At 38.7% G+C, this 8,228-nt stretch overlaps 1 non-coding gene across 1 annotated transcript; it reads left to right on the top strand.

The window, feature by feature from the left end:
• The first annotated feature begins 2,575 nt into the window (after positions 1-2,575).
• Positions 2,576-2,683, top strand: LOC140616671 (U6 spliceosomal RNA). Its single transcript, XR_012017077.1, has one exon. It is a non-coding gene; the product is annotated as a U6 spliceosomal RNA (small nuclear RNA).
• Positions 2,684-8,228: the final 5,545 nt, after the last annotated feature.

Here is an 8,228-nt window from a genome sequence, read left to right as displayed (position 1 = left end):
ACAAGATTTTCTTTAAGTATAAAACATTGGTTTTAGATGTAGCTACTATTATTTAAGGTCGACGGCTCTAAAGTTGAAGCCAATCAGCCAGCAAGCTAAGAGATTCTGAAACAGTGAGAATTAAATGTTATACAGAGTATGAGAATCAAAACAGTCAAGTCCACGGTATAATATGGCAATGCCCTTTCTCTAATAGGAAGTATGAAGTACAGGCATCACATAAAAATGTGAAATGTGTGTGTATTAGTTGGAGTGGCCATTTGGGAAGTTTTATTTCATTTGGTTTAAATAACTTCAAGCATTACAGTAACAATTCTAAACCACCTAAAAACCTTTCTAATGGTAGACATAATATAAGTATGTTAATTTGAAATGTAGCTATTAATAACAAACGGTGTTTCATTATTGAGACGGTATGAGTTGGGTGTTACTTTTAAAGATAGCATTTAGAGTTTTCCCAGACTAGCAGGTCAGGTTTAACATGAGTTACTGACCCAGTTAACCCTTTTATAAAGCAGCAATTTGAGGAAATCAGGCCAAATTAAATGTGGGGGTTGGGGGAGGTGAAATATGTAATCTTGATTTTGTCAGTTCCTCCACCTTCTAACTTTCATCTTTTCCTCCTCATTCCTGATGCCTCAGTTTTCACCAGCTTCCTATCTTATACCCCACTTCTACTAGATCTTATGCCCATCCAGCTATTCAACAAACTTCCAAGTAACTTTGAGCCCTATAACTTTTTATTTTATTTTTATTTTTTTTATTTTTATTATTTTATTTTATTTTTTTTCCCTATAACTTTTTAAACAAGATCAAAGAAATATCACTAACAGTAGAATTTCTGGTAGATGGTGACAGGTCAGGATGGAAATAGGATCAGTGGTTGGAAGGACTTTGAAATGGGGTTGAATCCCTCGTCTGCCTCCTCTTAATTTCTAAAGGTCAGAGATGAAGAATGTTAAGAACACCCATCATTAGTGTTTTTGCCTATCACAAACTTTTGCTAGACCAACCCCCATCCTATGCCCTTAAAATAGATATGGCATATATTGGCTTACCCTGACCTATCATTCTTCTGTCAATAAAACTTACACTGACCTACCATTTTTCTGTCTATAAATAACTTAGAACACAATTACTGGAAAAAATGGCAAAGCAAAAGTTCATTCTACATTGACAGATAAAAGCAACATTTTAAATCAGATCAGATTGAAGCACTGACAATATTTAATAAAATGTTTCTAAGCAACAAAGTAGAAGAATCAAAGAGCTTCAACAGAGCTGACATTAATAGAATGAAAAGAGATCCAAAAATAGCCTCATTTTCTTATAAGCAATTCAGTCAGCAAGGTGAAACAAACTCCTTCCCAAAACTCAGTCTACTGAATAATAATATCTTTCCAAAAATTCTGCATTTGGCCTCAGCATGGCATAACCATGTTAGTAGCCAAGTTCTAATATGTATGAAAACCTGAGGAGTAAGTGCTAGAGAACAGCAGTGATGTTGATGCCCTGGCAATGTGATGGACCCTTCTTCAACTCTCGGTTACCAAGATAACCACAAATAAAAAGGAATGCTCAACTTCTCTTTTATATACATTCTAAGCCCATTTAAGGGGAAGTTTTGAAATCCCATGGCTAGTGGCACCTAGCTTCGTCAGCAAGAAAAATTTTTGAAAGAAAAATTCAAATCTCTGTAATAGGCCAGAATGAGTACTTAACAGATTTGAGTCTTGGGAAATATGTGATCTTTCCCCGTCACCATAATACCACAAAACCAAGAACACTTTAATACTTGTAGATCAATTTTCCCACCATTTCGTCTTTGAAATTACAGCTTGGCAATCAGTAAACATTCTCATTAGCTTTTTCAAAAGATGAGTACAGTGTGTGTAAATGTCCTTTTAAAATAATAGTCTATAGAAAAGACCTGTCACATACAAATGTGTATTCTCAGCTCTCTTTCACTCTTCATTAAAAACAACAACATCAACATGTATAATGGGCTCAAGAAAAAATAAAGGAAACCCATATGCAGATTACTGGTCTAATTGACAAAGCAGAACCGGATACTCCGATTTCCCTATTTCTGCTGCCAGCTGGAAGTGGGCATAGAGTCAGGGAGGTAAACTGTATAGATCATTCATTGGAGAAAAAGATGCTTAGTGAAAGAAATATATACATACACATACACGTTCAAGGAACCATAGTTTTGGGGGTTGTTTATTTGATAGTTAACTACTCTGAAAAAACTCACCAAAAATATATATTGTATGTGTCCACTTAAGCTCACCAGAGACGATTTGTAAGATTAGGGTGCATAACATTGGTCCACCAACTTCCCCAGGAACTGCACACCTCCTGCCAAAATGAGCCTGACTTTTCTCCATGTCATGTCTTTCTACACTCCATATACAAATTCTAGTACTGCTTTGCTCTTTGAAACCACCTTCAATTTCAAAATTAACTTCACCTCATCCAGTCTTTTTTCATTAATTTCCTTGGCGGACATCTTTAAGACAGGGGGTTTGATGTTATAGTTTTCATTGTGTTTTTTTTTTAAAGATTTTATTTAGTGCTTGCTTCGGCAGCACATATACTAACATTGGAACGATACAGAGAAGATTAGCATGGCCCCTGCGCAAGGATGACATACAAATTCGTAAAGATTTTATTTATTCATTAATGAGAGACACAGGCAGAGGGAGAAGCAGGCTCCATGCAGGCAACCCGACATGGGACTCGATAACGGGTCTCCAGGATCAGGCCCTGGGCTGAAGGCGGCGCTAAACCACTGAGCCAGGCTGCTCCAGTTTTCATTGTTTTTATTATTCCTAGCACCTTTTAACATATCTCAGTGAAAGTGTAAATTCATCCAAAAGTAAAATGTTTAATTTTTTTTTTGTAGAAAATGATTAGCACAGTGTCCATTTTAAACCATTTCCACAAAACTTGAAATTAAGCTGCCAGCTGCTCCTACCATTTTTCTAAGATAACCATTATATTGTGCCTCCCCTGACTTTTTAAACTATTATGCATTTTATGTTCTATAATAACTACATGAGGGAGTTAGAGATGTGAGACCAAAATTGAGTGCAAGGTTAATGTTCTTCTACTCAGCCTCCATCCCTAATACTCTGCTGATATAGCCATTTTTCATAGTAATAATATAATGGTGTTTTCATTCAGACATATTGCCTGCATTAATGCTGTCTGTCCTGATGTCAGCATGTATATTTAAATTGTACCACACCATGCAGCAAAATATTAGATCAGCCATAGCTCATGGTAGTAAAAAAACAGTGCTGAATTGATGGAAAAATTTAACTGCTTCTAATTATATATTGCGTTTTGAGAGTCAAACTACAAACGATGCTTTGCATTATTCTAGATTAGCCTCAAAATGACCTATGTAGGGAAATCAACTGATTTGACTTAACCTGGAGAGTACCTTGCAGATAAATCCTGAGTGGCAAGGCATGAGTTACCCCCATTGCTTGCTTCTTCTTCAAGAGTCCCGGTTCCTAAATCATTATTGAACAGATTGAGAAGTTGTACTGAACCATGAAATACTCTTTCCAGTTACAAGAGATTTGGGGAAGAGCAAAGAACACTGAACTGAGAAGCAAAAGACTTGTTTTCTTATCTGGCTCAGCCAATAACTAGCTATGTGAACACAATTTAAACCATATTTATGTCCACTTTAGATGCTCTAAGTGGCTCCCAGTTACCATACAGACCAAATTCAAGCTCCCAGTGTGGCCTTCAATTTCAGCCACTGTTCTGCTCCAAATGTCTGCAGGGTGATCTTGTTCAGTGGTAAGGTGTCCAGACTCTGCTGTGAATCCTAAGTCTGCCACTGGCCAGCTGTGTGACCTCGGGCAAATTACTCCATCTCTCTGGGACTCAACTTCCTAATTTGTAAGTGAGAAATCATAAACATAACTGCCTTGTCAGGCTGTGGTGAGGATTGAGTTGAAATTGCCATGTCCTTAGTATAGTACCTGTAGAGAGTAACTACTCTGTGTCTATTAAAGCAAAAGGAGTCTCTTCACAATCACACTTTAAACCCATCTGCTCCTCAATGCTTTCCCAAATGAATGTATACACTTTCAGAATCAATGGACAATTGTTGAGTTGCATTAGCAGCTCAGACATGTTGATGTGTTTGAGGTGTCTGGATGCAATGAGACTGATTTTTCTTTGATGCTTGATCCACTTCAGAGTCATCTTTCATGTTTCGTCTTACATTTCTTTGTTCCTTGTGTATGTGTACACCTGACAGACATTCCCTCTAAAGAATCACTTCTTACCCGTGCCACTTCCAGCAAATTTCCATTCTTCTTTCAATACCACCTCTCCTGTGAAGCCTTCCCTGACTCCACCAGCTGGTAAGGCCCTGTCTTTTCACAGCAGTTTTTAAATGGCCACAAATTCCTGGACATTCCTCTCATTGAGAGTTAGGATCTGTGTTCCTTCTTCTTGTTCCTGGGTGGACTTGTAGCTGCTTCATCTGATAGGGTATGTGGCAGACATGAAACCAGTGCCTTGTGAAGCTGGGTCATAAAAAGTGATACGTCTTCCACCTTGTGTGCTAGAGCACCTGTACGTGGAGCCTGATGCTGCCATGCATGAGGAAACCCAGCTGTATGGAGAGGTCATGTGTACGCACTTTGGTCAGCAGTCGGAGTCATCACACCTTCCCATTTGGGGTCCCAGACATTGTGGAACATAGACAAGCCATCTCCTTCCCATCTCTTCCAAGCGCTTTCCAAATTCCTAACCCATCAAATCTGTGAGAAATGAAAAAAAGGTGGCTTCAAGCCACTAAGTCCTGGGCTAATTTACAAGTTTCCATGATTGCAAAAGACTGTATATATCAGCATTATAGCACTCAATAACATTGCAGAATAATGATTTTTATTTGTCCTACTCTCTGGATTGTGAGCTCCACAAAGACAGGAATTATGCTTTATTCATCTTTTATGTTAGCACCAAATATGGTACCTGGTACATAATAGATGTTCAACATATGTTTGTTGAACAAATTATTTCTTAGAGAATACAGATGTCAAATAATGTTAACCTAAATTATGAGAAATTAAATAAATATATAATTTTAGTTTATAATCACCAGAAGTTTTTGTTCAGTGTCTCAATCTATGAATTCTCAAAAATGCACATAATGGATGGCAGTGCTTATATATCTGTATGTACATTTACCACATGCAAATGTATGGACCCATTTTGTGTGCATTCGTTCACCCTAGAACTCCCTGCCCCACCCACCAGCACCTACATATTTATTGGGCTCTTCACTTAAAGGGATCACTTAATTTGGACTAGCTTAGGAAAAATTCTTCTTTCTTCCTGGCCCTAAATCATGCCTAAGTATAAATCCCTCCTTGAAGTCAACCTTGTTAAATTAATACAGAATATGATGAGAAGCTGGCCTCTGACTTCCAAACCAAGAGGCAGTCAGACTGTAAGATTCTTAACAGATTCTTTCATGAGATATGCACACACCCTTTAACTAGCAGTGGCTTGCATATTGTTCTCTATTTTTACTCAGTTTAAGTAAGCCAAGAAAGTGCGGAGTTTTTGTTTTCATTGCCAGCCTTAGCTGACTATATATAGACACGGTACTATATGCTCACGTAGACATGTAACATATATATGTATATTCACACCAAGTTTTTTCCATCGGGTTAGCAGCCTGATTTGGCTCGACTCTGTAGCTGAGAGCTCCTGGTAATACTTCAGGGAATGCTGTTCACTTGTTCCTCCATGTGCTATGCTGGGGAAATCTGTGCCATCCCTGCTAAATGCCAAGCAGAAGCTGCATTCTGGCTTCATTTACTTTGTTGGGTTTGAGGTAAATCTTTGATTCAGTGTCTGCATGCAAACCAATTTTGCCACTTCTCAAATGTCTGATTCTATAAAATAGAGTTTAAGAAACCATGTGAGTCAACAAGCATGTAAGAGGGCTGAGACTGAAGCAAACATGAAATTGACTCAAAAGTGACATCACAGACTCTGAGATTGGGGTTTATGGGAGGATGCCAGCCTGTGAACCCTGAAAGTGAAAGGTGGGATTTTCTGGGATGGGGCAGTGCCTGAGTGACCATACAGTAAAAAGCATGGGTCAGGAAGAAGGAATGCATTAGCAGAGCAGTCACTGACCCATGGTCCCTGGACTGGAAAGAATCTATATTCAGGGATCTGGTAAGTTACATGAAGAAAAATAAAAGAGGAGTCAAACATTTACTGAGTGCCAGGAATTTTTCTAGGTACTTTACTTGTTGGCCCGTGTGCATTGCTTCACTCTCATGGCAACTCATGTGATCCCTCTGAGTCTGTTTCCTCATCTGAGGCAATGATTCTCACTCCCAAGGCTGTTTTACCCCATACCCACCATCACTTTCAACACTCCCCCTCCTCCCTTCACTAAAATCAGGGCATCTGGTGCAAAGTCACTGTGCTTCCGAATTTCTCATTATCTTTGTTTATGTTTGTTACTGTTTTTCTTTCCTAACATCAGAAGAACTTTTCCAAGCCTCCTTCTGATCTTTGATCCCAATTTTCCTCTCTCTTGTTTCTTCAACTATTACCTCTGAGCCAGCCCTTTCCCCTCAGCCTCTAAATGGTTTTCAATCCAGAGACATCTTCTTGATGGCTATCTCTTCCAGAGACTGTCTTCAATGTCTACTTCAAGAAAGGCTGCAACCTCAAGCCCCTGAGGTTCAAATCCCTTAAACAGGGATCCCTGGGCGGCACAGCGGTTTAGCGCCTGCCTTTGGCCCAGGGTGCGATCCTGGAGACCCGGGATTGAATCCCACGTCGGGCTCCCAGTGCATGGAGCCTGCTTCTCCCTCTGCCTGTCTCTCTCTCTCTCTCTCTCTCTCTCTCTCTATCATAAATAAATAAAAATTTTTTTTTAAAAATCCCTTAAACATGGTTGAAAAACTTTTCCCAGCCCTTCTTCTACTTCTCTCCATTCATACCATATTTTCTAGATCTATCAGATTATTTATTACTATTGCCCCAGACTGAATTTTTCCACATCTGTATCTTTGCATATATGGATATATTCTTTCTTCTTTCTTCTCTGTCCATTGAAATCTTGCTTATGTCTCAGCGTAAATCTCACATTGCACCTCTTCCTGCTTACGCAAAATTGCCACAAAATAAAATTTCTGTCTTCCATGAGTACCAACCTATTTCTATGCAAGAGCAAAAAAGACCCCAAATTTCAGTGAATTAAAATAAAGTTTTCTTACTCTCATTACATATGTATTGTGTATCCTTCCATTCTGAGATCCAGCCTAAAGGATCACCCAATCTGGTTACTCTTTAGCTGAAAGAAAGAACGGAACTGGTAGAAACTCATAACTCTTGCATCTCTTGCTTAGAAGTGACACGTGTTTGGTTCTCTCACATTCCATTGGCCAAAGCAAATCACATGGCCAAGTCCATAGTCTATGGGGGTAAAGATGAATAATCCTCTTTCAGGGAAAGAAGTAAATAATTGCAAATCTGACCTCATGGTATTTTACTTGCATCTTTATGATAGCATGAAGCACTACATCTTGTACCACTTTTATTTAAGGTAAGATGTAAGGGTTTTTTTCTTTTTTTAGTTTAAATTCAATTAGCCAACATAAAGTACATACTTAGTTTCAGATTTAGTGTGCAATGATCTAATAGTTGCATATAACACCCAGTGCTCATTACATCACATGCCCTCCTTAGTGCTCATTACCCAGTACCCCATCTCCCTACCCACCTCTCCTCCAGCAATCCTCAGTTAAGAGGGTTAAGAGTCTCTCTTATAGTTAAGAGTTTCTCATGGTTTTTCTCCCTCTCTAATGACTTCCCATTCAGTTTTTCCTCCCTTACCCTATGATCCTCTGCACTGTTTCTTATATTCTTATATTCCACATATGACTGAAGCCATATAATTGCCTTTCACTTAGCATAATACCCTCCAGTTCCATCCATGTCAATGCAAATGGTATTTGTCCTTTCTGATGGCCGAGTAATATTCCATTATATATATATATAACATCTTCCTTATCCATTCATCTGTCAATGGACATCTCAGCTCTTTCCACAGTTTGGCTAATGTGTTGCTATGAACATTGGGGTGCAGGGGCCCCTTTGGATCACTATATTTGTATCTTTGGGGTAAATAACTAGTAGTGCAATTGCTGGTTCATAGAGTATCT

The sequence above is a fragment of the Canis lupus genome, chromosome 24 (assembly GCF_048164855.1).
Source record: "Canis lupus baileyi chromosome 24, mCanLup2.hap1, whole genome shotgun sequence".
NCBI lineage: Eukaryota > Metazoa > Chordata > Mammalia > Carnivora > Canidae > Canis > Canis lupus.
This window is presented reverse-complemented; position numbering and strand designations above follow the sequence as displayed.